Source organism: Hypomesus nipponensis, chromosome 25 (genome assembly GCF_054491055.1).
Source record: "Hypomesus nipponensis isolate SF chromosome 25, ASM5449105v1, whole genome shotgun sequence".
Taxonomy (NCBI): domain Eukaryota; kingdom Metazoa; phylum Chordata; class Actinopteri; order Osmeriformes; family Osmeridae; genus Hypomesus; species Hypomesus nipponensis.
This window is the reverse complement of record NC_140385.1, coordinates 14140001-14147500: the sequence shown is the minus strand read 5'-3', so window position 1 is coordinate 14147500 and position 7500 is coordinate 14140001. Positions and strand designations below refer to the sequence as shown.

Here is a 7500-nt window from a genome sequence, read left to right as displayed (position 1 = left end):
TATGCACAAGTAGTCCTTCATGAAAGGGGCTGGAAGCTGTTTTCATTTTGACACGAGAGAGAGAGAGAGAGACCACCTTGCATTGTCAATTGCTAAATCTGTATATGGATAAGTAGCCTATGGTTGTCAACTTATTTCGTACGGCCATACCAGCCTGGCCACGCCCGATCTCGTCTGATCTCGGAAGCTAAGCAGGGTCGGGCCTGGTTAGTACTTGGATGGGAGACCGCCTGGGAATACCAGGTGCTGTATGCTCTTTTGCTCATTCACTTAGAAACTGACATCTTGCAATATGCACAAGTAGTCCTTCATGAAAGGGGCTGGAAGCTGTTTTCATTTTGACACGAGAGAGAGAGAGAGAGAGAGAGAGAGAGACTACCTTGCATTGTCAATTGCTAAATCTGTATATGGATAAGTAGCCTATGGTTGTCAACTTATTTCGTACGGCCATACCAGCCTGGCAACGCCCGATCACGTCTGATCTCGGAAGCTAAGCAGGGTCGGGCCTGGTTAGTACTTGGATGGGAGACCGCCTGGGAATACCAGGTGCTGTATGCTCTTTTGCTCATTCACTTAGAAACTGACATCTTGCAATATGCACAAGTAGTCCTTCATGAAAGGGGCTGGAAGCTGTTTTCATTTTGACACGAGAGAGAGAGAGAGAGAGAGAGAGAGAGAGAGAGACTACCTTGCATTGTCAATTGCTAAATCTGTATATGGATAAGTAGCCTATGGTTGTCAACTTATTTCGTACGGCCATACCAGCCTGGCAACGCCTGATCTCGGAAGCTAAGCAGGGTCGGGCCTGGTTAGTACTTGGATGGGAGACCGCCTGGGAATACCAGGTGCTGTATGCTCTTTTGCTCATTCACTTAGAAACTGAAATCTTGCAATATGCACAAGTAGTCCTTCATGAAAGGGGCTGGAAGCTGTTTTCATTTTGACACGAGAGAGAGAGAGAGAGACCACCTTGCATTGTCAATTGCTAAATCTGTATATGGATAAGTAGCCTATGGTTGTCAACTTATTTCGTACGGCCATACCAGCCTGGCAACGCCCGATCTCATCTGATCTCGGAAGCTAAGCAGGGTCGGGCCTGGTTAGTACTTGGATGGGAGACCGCCTGGGAATACCAGGTGCTGTATGCTCTTTTGCTCATTCACTTAGAAACTGACATCTTGCAATATGCACAAGTAGTCCTTCATGAAAGGGGCTGGAAGCTGTTTTCATTTTGACACGAGAGAGAGAGAGAGAGAGAGAGAGAGAGAGAGACTACCTTGCATTGTCAATTGCTAAATCTGTATATGGATAAGTAGCCTATGGTTGTCAACTTATTTCGTACGGCCATACCAGCCTGGCAACGCCCGATCACGTCTGATCTCGGAAGCTAAGCAGGGTCGGGCCTGGTTAGTACTTGGATGGGAGACCGCCTGGGAATACCAGGTGCTGTATGCTCTTTTGCTCATTCACTTAGAAACTGACATCTTGCAATATGCACAAGTAGTCCTTCATGAAAGGGGCTGGAAGCTGTTTTCATTTTGACACGAGAGAGAGAGAGAGAGTGAGAGAGAGACTACCTTGCATTGTCAATTGCTAAATCTGTATATGGATAAGTAGCCTATGGTTGTCAACTTATTTCGTACGGCCATACCAGCCTGGCAACGCCCGATCTCGTCTGATCTCGGAAGCTAAGCAGGGTCGGGCCTGGTTAGTACTTGGATGGGAGACCGCCTGGGAATACCAGGTGCTGTATGCTCTTTTGCTCATTCACTTAGAAACTGACATCTTGCAATATGCACAAGTAGTCCTTCATGAAAGGGGCTGGAAGCTGTTTTCATTTTGACACGAGAGAGAGAGAGAGAGAGAGAGAGAGACTACCTTGCATTGTCAATTGCTAAATCTGTATATGGATAAGTAGCCTATGGTTGTCAACTTATTTCGTACGGCCATACCAGCCTGGCAACGCCCGATCTCGTCTGATCCCGGAAGCTAAGCAGGGTCGGGCCTGGTTAGTACTTGGATGGGAGACCGCCTGGGAATACCAGGTGCTGTATGCTCTTTTGCTCATTCACTTAGAAACTGACATCTTGCAATATGCACAAGTAGTCCTTCATGAAAGGGGCTGGAAGCTGTTTTCATTTTGACACGAGAGAGAGAGAGAGAGAGAGAGACTACCTTGCATTGTCAATTGCTAAATCTGTATATGGATAAGTAGCCTATGGTTGTCAACTTATTTCGTACGGCCATACCAGCCTGGCAACGCCCGATCTCGTCTGATCTCGGAAGCTAAGCAGGGTCGGGCCTGGTTAGTACTTGGATGGGAGACCGCCTGGGAATACCAGGTGCTGTATGCTCTTTTGCTCATTCACTTAGAAACTGACATCTTGCAATATGCACAAGTAGTCCTTCATGAAAGGGGCTGGAAGCTGTTTTCATTTTGACACGAGAGAGAGAGAGAGAGAGAGAGACTACCTTGCATTGTCAATTGCTAAATCTGTATATGGATAAGTAGCCTATGGTTGTCAACTTATTTCGTACGGCCATACCAGCCTGGCAACGCCCGATCTCGTCTGATCCCGGAAGCTAAGCAGGGTCGGGCCTGGTTAGTACTTGGATGGGAGACCGCCTGGGAATACCAGGTGCTGTATGCTCTTTTGCTCATTCACTTAGAAACTGACATCTTGCAATATGCACAAGTAGTCCTTCATGAAAGGGGCTGGAAGCTGTTTTCATTTTGACACGAGAGAGAGAGAGAGAGAGAGAGAGAGTACCTTGCATTGTCAATTGCTAAATCTGTATATGGATAAGTAGCCTATGGTTGTCAACTTATTTCGTACGGCCATACCAGCCTGGCAACGCCCGATCTCGTCTGATCTCGGAAGCTAAGCAGGGTCGGGCCTGGTTAGTACTTGGATGGGAGACCGCCTGGGAATACCAGGTGCTGTATGCTCTTTTGCTCATTCACTTAGAAACTGACATCTTGCAATATGCACAAGTAGTCCTTCATGAAAGGGGCTGGAAGCTGTTTTCATTTTGACACGAGAGAGAGAGAGAGAGAGAGAGAGAGACTACCTTGCATTGTCAATTGCTAAATCTGTATATGGATAAGTAGCCTATGGTTGTCAACTTATTTCGTACGGCCATACCAGCCTGGCAACGCCCGATCTCGTCTGATCCCGGAAGCTAAGCAGGGTCGGGCCTGGTTAGTACTTGGATGGGAGACCGCCTGGGAATACCAGGTGCTGTATGCTCTTTTGCTCATTCACTTAGAAACTGACATCTTGCAATATGCACAAGTAGTCCTTCATGAAAGGGGCTGGAAGCTGTTTTCATTTTGACACGAGAGAGAGAGAGAGAGAGAGAGTACCTTGCATTGTCAATTGCTAAATCTGTATATGGATAAGTAGCCTATGGTTGTCAACTTATTTCGTACGGCCATACCAGCCTGGCAACGCCCGATCTCGTCTGATCTCGGAAGCTAAGCAGGGTCGGGCCTGGTTAGTACTTGGATGGGAGACCGCCTGGGAATACCAGGTGCTGTATGCTCTTTTGCTCATTCACTTAGAAACTGACATCTTGCAATATGCACAAGTAGTCCTTCATGAAAGGGGCTGGAAGCTGTTTTCATTTTGACACGAGAGAGAGAGAGAGAGAGAGAGACTACCTTGCATTGTCAATTGCTAAATCTGTATATGGATAAGTAGCCTATGGTTGTCAACTTATTTCGTACGGCCATACCAGCCTGGCAACGCCCGATCTCGTCTGATCCCGGAAGCTAAGCAGGGTCGGGCCTGGTTAGTACTTGGATGGGAGACCGCCTGGGAATACCAGGTGCTGTATGCTCTTTTGCTCATTCACTTAGAAACTGACATCTTGCAATATGCACAAGTAGTCCTTCATGAAAGGGGCTGGAAGCTGTTTTCATTTTGACACGAGAGAGAGAGAGAGAGAGAGAGAGAGTACCTTGCATTGTCAATTGCTAAATCTGTATATGGATAAGTAGCCTATGGTTGTCAACTTATTTCGTACGGCCATACCAGCCTGGCAACGCCCGATCTCGTCTGATCTCGGAAGCTAAGCAGGGTCGGGCCTGGTTAGTACTTGGATGGGAGACCGCCTGGGAATACCAGGTGCTGTATGCTCTTTTGCTCATTCACTTAGAAACTGACATCTTGCAATATGCACAAGTAGTCCTTCATGAAAGGGGCTGGAAGCTGTTTTCATTTTGACACGAGAGAGAGAGAGAGAGAGAGAGAGAGACTACCTTGCATTGTCAATTGCTAAATCTGTATATGGATAAGTAGCCTATGGTTGTCAACTTATTTCGTACGGCCATACCAGCCTGGCAACGCCCGATCTCGTCTGATCCCGGAAGCTAAGCAGGGTCGGGCCTGGTTAGTACTTGGATGGGAGACCGCCTGGGAATACCAGGTGCTGTATGCTCTTTTGCTCATTCACTTAGAAACTGACATCTTGCAATATGCACAAGTAGTCCTTCATGAAAGGGGCTGGAAGCTGTTTTCATTTTGACACGAGAGAGAGAGAGAGAGAGAGAGTACCTTGCATTGTCAATTGCTAAATCTGTATATGGATAAGTAGCCTATGGTTGTCAACTTATTTCGTACGGCCATACCAGCCTGGCAACGCCCGATCTCGTCTGATCTCGGAAGCTAAGCAGGGTCGGGCCTGGTTAGTACTTGGATGGGAGACCGCCTGGGAATACCAGGTGCTGTATGCTCTTTTGCTCATTCACTTAGAAACTGACATCTTGCAATATGCACAAGTAGTCCTTCATGAAAGGGGCTGGAAGCTGTTTTCATTTTGACACGAGAGAGAGAGAGAGAGAGAGAGAGAGTACCTTGCATTGTCAATTGCTAAATCTGTATATGGATAAGTAGCCTATGGTTGTCAACTTATTTCGTACGGCCATACCAGCCTGGCAACGCCCGATCTCGTCTGATCTCGGAAGCTAAGCAGGGTCGGGCCTGGTTAGTACTTGGATGGGAGACCGCCTGGGAATACCAGGTGCTGTATGCTCTTTTGCTCATTCACTTAGAAACTGACATCTTGCAATATGCACAAGTAGTCCTTCATGAAAGGGGCTGGAAGCTGTTTTCATTTTGACACGAGAGAGAGAGAGAGAGAGAGAGAGAGACTACCTTGCATTGTCAATTGCTAAATCTGTATATGGATAAGTAGCCTATGGTTGTCAACTTATTTCGTACGGCCATACCAGCCTGGCAACGCCCGATCTCGTCTGATCCCGGAAGCTAAGCAGGGTCGGGCCTGGTTAGTACTTGGATGGGAGACCGCCTGGGAATACCAGGTGCTGTATGCTCTTTTGCTCATTCACTTAGAAACTGACATCTTGCAATATGCACAAGTAGTCCTTCATGAAAGGGGCTGGAAGCTGTTTTCATTTTGACACGAGAGAGAGAGAGAGAGAGAGAGTACCTTGCATTGTCAATTGCTAAATCTGTATATGGATAAGTAGCCTATGGTTGTCAACTTATTTCGTACGGCCATACCAGCCTGGCAACGCCCGATCTCGTCTGATCTCGGAAGCTAAGCAGGGTCGGGCCTGGTTAGTACTTGGATGGGAGACCGCCTGGGAATACCAGGTGCTGTATGCTCTTTTGCTCATTCACTTAGAAACTGACATCTTGCAATATGCACAAGTAGTCCTTCATGAAAGGGGCTGGAAGCTGTTTTCATTTTGACACGAGAGAGAGAGAGAGAGAGAGAGAGAGACTACCTTGCATTGTCAATTGCTAAATCTGTATATGGATAAGTAGCCTATGGTTGTCAACTTATTTCGTACGGCCATACCAGCCTGGCAACGCCCGATCTCGTCTGATCTCGGAAGCTAAGCAGGGTCGGGCCTGGTTAGTACTTGGATGGGAGACCGCCTGGGAATACCAGGTGCTGTATGCTCTTTTGCTCATTCACTTAGAAACTGAAATCTTGCAATATGCACAAGTAGTCCTTCATGAAAGGGGCTGGAAGCTGTTTTCATTTTGACACGAGAGAGAGAGAGAGAGACCACCTTGCATTGTCAATTGCTAAATCTGTATATGGATAAGTAGCCTATGGTTGTCAACTTATTTCGTACGGCCATACCAGCCTGGCAACGCCCGATCTCGTCTGATCTCGGAAGCTAAGCAGGGTCGGGCCTGGTTAGTACTTGGATGGGAGACCGCCTGGGAATACCAGGTGCTGTATGCTCTTTTGCTCATTCACTTAGAAACTGACATCTTGCAATATGCACAAGTAGTCCTTCATGAAAGGGGCTGGAAGCTGTTTTCATTTTGACACGAGAGAGAGAGAGAGAGAGAGAGAGAGACTACCTTGCATTGTCAATTGCTAAATCTGTATATGGATAAGTAGCCTATGGTTGTCAACTTATTTCGTACGGCCATACCAGCCTGGCAACGCCCGATCTCGTCTGATCCCGGAAGCTAAGCAGGGTCGGGCCTGGTTAGTACTTGGATGGGAGACCGCCTGGGAATACCAGGTGCTGTATGCTCTTTTGCTCATTCACTTAGAAACTGACATCTTGCAATATGCACAAGTAGTCCTTCATGAAAGGGGCTGGAAGCTGTTTTCATTTTGACACGAGAGAGAGAGAGAGAGAGAGAGACTACCTTGCATTGTCAATTGCTAAATCTGTATATGGATAAGTAGCCTATGGTTGTCAACTTATTTCGTACGGCCATACCAGCCTGGCAACGCCCGATCTCGTCTGATCTCGGAAGCTAAGCAGGGTCGGGCCTGGTTAGTACTTGGATGGGAGACCGCCTGGGAATACCAGGTGCTGTATGCTCTTTTGCTCATTCACTTAGAAACTGACATCTTGCAATATGCACAAGTAGTCCTTCATGAAAGGGGCTGGAAGCTGTTTTCATTTTGACACGAGAGAGAGAGAGAGAGAGAGAGAGAGAGAGAGAGACTACCTTGCATTGTCAATTGCTAAATCTGTATATGGATAAGTAGCCTATGGTTGTCAACTTATTTCGTACGGCCATACCAGCCTGGCAACGCCCGATCACGTCTGATCTCGGAAGCTAAGCAGGGTCGGGCCTGGTTAGTACTTGGATGGGAGACCGCCTGGGAATACCAGGTGCTGTATGCTCTTTTGCTCATTCACTTAGAAACTGACATCTTGCAATATGCACAAGTAGTCCTTCATGAAAGGGGCTGGAAGCTGTTTTCATTTTGACACGAGAGAGAGAGAGAGAGAGAGAGAGAGTGAGAGAGAGACTACCTTGCATTGTCAATTGCTAAATCTGTATATGGATAAGTAGCCTATGGTTGTCAACTTATTTCGTACGGCCATACCAGCCTGGCAACGCCCGATCTCGTCTGATCTCGGAAGCTAAGCAGGGTCGGGCCTGGTTAGTACTTGGATGGGAGACCGCCTGGGAATACCAGGTGCTGTATGCTCTTTTGCTCATTCACTTAGAAACTGAAATCTTGCAATATGCACAAGTAGTCCTTCAT

The 7500-nt window shown here is 47.2% G+C and overlaps 24 non-coding genes and 1 pseudogene across 24 annotated transcripts; all 25 read left to right on the top strand.

Annotated features, from left to right (window-relative positions):
* The first annotated feature begins 136 nt into the window (after positions 1 to 136).
* Positions 137 to 255, top strand: LOC146224365 (5S ribosomal RNA). The gene has a single exon (XR_014749150.1). It is a non-coding gene; the product is annotated as a 5S ribosomal RNA (ribosomal RNA).
* A 184-nt stretch (positions 256 to 439) lies between these two features.
* On the top strand, positions 440 to 558 carry LOC146224364 (5S ribosomal RNA). Its single transcript, XR_014749038.1, has one exon. It is a non-coding gene; the product is annotated as a 5S ribosomal RNA (ribosomal RNA).
* A 190-nt stretch (positions 559 to 748) lies between these two features.
* Positions 749 to 857, top strand: LOC146224363 (5S ribosomal RNA; annotated as a pseudogene).
* Positions 858 to 1029: 172 nt separating this feature from the next.
* On the top strand, positions 1030 to 1148 carry LOC146224362 (5S ribosomal RNA). Its single transcript, XR_014747403.1, has one exon. It is a non-coding gene; the product is annotated as a 5S ribosomal RNA (ribosomal RNA).
* A 188-nt stretch (positions 1149 to 1336) lies between these two features.
* Positions 1337 to 1455, top strand: LOC146224361 (5S ribosomal RNA). The gene has a single exon (XR_014749037.1). It is a non-coding gene; the product is annotated as a 5S ribosomal RNA (ribosomal RNA).
* A 182-nt stretch (positions 1456 to 1637) lies between these two features.
* LOC146224360 (5S ribosomal RNA) lies at positions 1638 to 1756 on the top strand. The gene has a single exon (XR_014747402.1). It is a non-coding gene; the product is annotated as a 5S ribosomal RNA (ribosomal RNA).
* Positions 1757 to 1938: 182 nt separating this feature from the next.
* LOC146224359 (5S ribosomal RNA) lies at positions 1939 to 2057 on the top strand. Its single transcript, XR_014750350.1, has one exon. It is a non-coding gene; the product is annotated as a 5S ribosomal RNA (ribosomal RNA).
* A 178-nt stretch (positions 2058 to 2235) lies between these two features.
* LOC146224358 (5S ribosomal RNA) lies at positions 2236 to 2354 on the top strand. Its single transcript, XR_014747401.1, has one exon. It is a non-coding gene; the product is annotated as a 5S ribosomal RNA (ribosomal RNA).
* Positions 2355 to 2532: 178 nt separating this feature from the next.
* LOC146224357 (5S ribosomal RNA) lies at positions 2533 to 2651 on the top strand. Its single transcript, XR_014750349.1, has one exon. It is a non-coding gene; the product is annotated as a 5S ribosomal RNA (ribosomal RNA).
* Positions 2652 to 2831: 180 nt separating this feature from the next.
* Positions 2832 to 2950, top strand: LOC146224356 (5S ribosomal RNA). The gene has a single exon (XR_014747400.1). It is a non-coding gene; the product is annotated as a 5S ribosomal RNA (ribosomal RNA).
* Positions 2951 to 3132: 182 nt separating this feature from the next.
* On the top strand, positions 3133 to 3251 carry LOC146224355 (5S ribosomal RNA). Its single transcript, XR_014750348.1, has one exon. It is a non-coding gene; the product is annotated as a 5S ribosomal RNA (ribosomal RNA).
* Positions 3252 to 3427: 176 nt separating this feature from the next.
* On the top strand, positions 3428 to 3546 carry LOC146224354 (5S ribosomal RNA). Its single transcript, XR_014747399.1, has one exon. It is a non-coding gene; the product is annotated as a 5S ribosomal RNA (ribosomal RNA).
* A 178-nt stretch (positions 3547 to 3724) lies between these two features.
* On the top strand, positions 3725 to 3843 carry LOC146224353 (5S ribosomal RNA). The gene has a single exon (XR_014750347.1). It is a non-coding gene; the product is annotated as a 5S ribosomal RNA (ribosomal RNA).
* A 180-nt stretch (positions 3844 to 4023) lies between these two features.
* Positions 4024 to 4142, top strand: LOC146224352 (5S ribosomal RNA). Its single transcript, XR_014747398.1, has one exon. It is a non-coding gene; the product is annotated as a 5S ribosomal RNA (ribosomal RNA).
* A 182-nt stretch (positions 4143 to 4324) lies between these two features.
* On the top strand, positions 4325 to 4443 carry LOC146224351 (5S ribosomal RNA). The gene has a single exon (XR_014750346.1). It is a non-coding gene; the product is annotated as a 5S ribosomal RNA (ribosomal RNA).
* Positions 4444 to 4619: 176 nt separating this feature from the next.
* LOC146224350 (5S ribosomal RNA) lies at positions 4620 to 4738 on the top strand. The gene has a single exon (XR_014747397.1). It is a non-coding gene; the product is annotated as a 5S ribosomal RNA (ribosomal RNA).
* A 180-nt stretch (positions 4739 to 4918) lies between these two features.
* On the top strand, positions 4919 to 5037 carry LOC146224349 (5S ribosomal RNA). Its single transcript, XR_014747396.1, has one exon. It is a non-coding gene; the product is annotated as a 5S ribosomal RNA (ribosomal RNA).
* A 182-nt stretch (positions 5038 to 5219) lies between these two features.
* Positions 5220 to 5338, top strand: LOC146224348 (5S ribosomal RNA). The gene has a single exon (XR_014750345.1). It is a non-coding gene; the product is annotated as a 5S ribosomal RNA (ribosomal RNA).
* Positions 5339 to 5514: 176 nt separating this feature from the next.
* Positions 5515 to 5633, top strand: LOC146224347 (5S ribosomal RNA). The gene has a single exon (XR_014747395.1). It is a non-coding gene; the product is annotated as a 5S ribosomal RNA (ribosomal RNA).
* Positions 5634 to 5815: 182 nt separating this feature from the next.
* LOC146224346 (5S ribosomal RNA) lies at positions 5816 to 5934 on the top strand. The gene has a single exon (XR_014747394.1). It is a non-coding gene; the product is annotated as a 5S ribosomal RNA (ribosomal RNA).
* A 172-nt stretch (positions 5935 to 6106) lies between these two features.
* On the top strand, positions 6107 to 6225 carry LOC146224345 (5S ribosomal RNA). The gene has a single exon (XR_014747393.1). It is a non-coding gene; the product is annotated as a 5S ribosomal RNA (ribosomal RNA).
* A 182-nt stretch (positions 6226 to 6407) lies between these two features.
* LOC146224344 (5S ribosomal RNA) lies at positions 6408 to 6526 on the top strand. Its single transcript, XR_014750344.1, has one exon. It is a non-coding gene; the product is annotated as a 5S ribosomal RNA (ribosomal RNA).
* A 178-nt stretch (positions 6527 to 6704) lies between these two features.
* On the top strand, positions 6705 to 6823 carry LOC146224343 (5S ribosomal RNA). Its single transcript, XR_014747391.1, has one exon. It is a non-coding gene; the product is annotated as a 5S ribosomal RNA (ribosomal RNA).
* A 190-nt stretch (positions 6824 to 7013) lies between these two features.
* Positions 7014 to 7132, top strand: LOC146224342 (5S ribosomal RNA). The gene has a single exon (XR_014749036.1). It is a non-coding gene; the product is annotated as a 5S ribosomal RNA (ribosomal RNA).
* Positions 7133 to 7324: 192 nt separating this feature from the next.
* On the top strand, positions 7325 to 7443 carry LOC146224341 (5S ribosomal RNA). Its single transcript, XR_014747390.1, has one exon. It is a non-coding gene; the product is annotated as a 5S ribosomal RNA (ribosomal RNA).
* Positions 7444 to 7500: the final 57 nt, after the last annotated feature.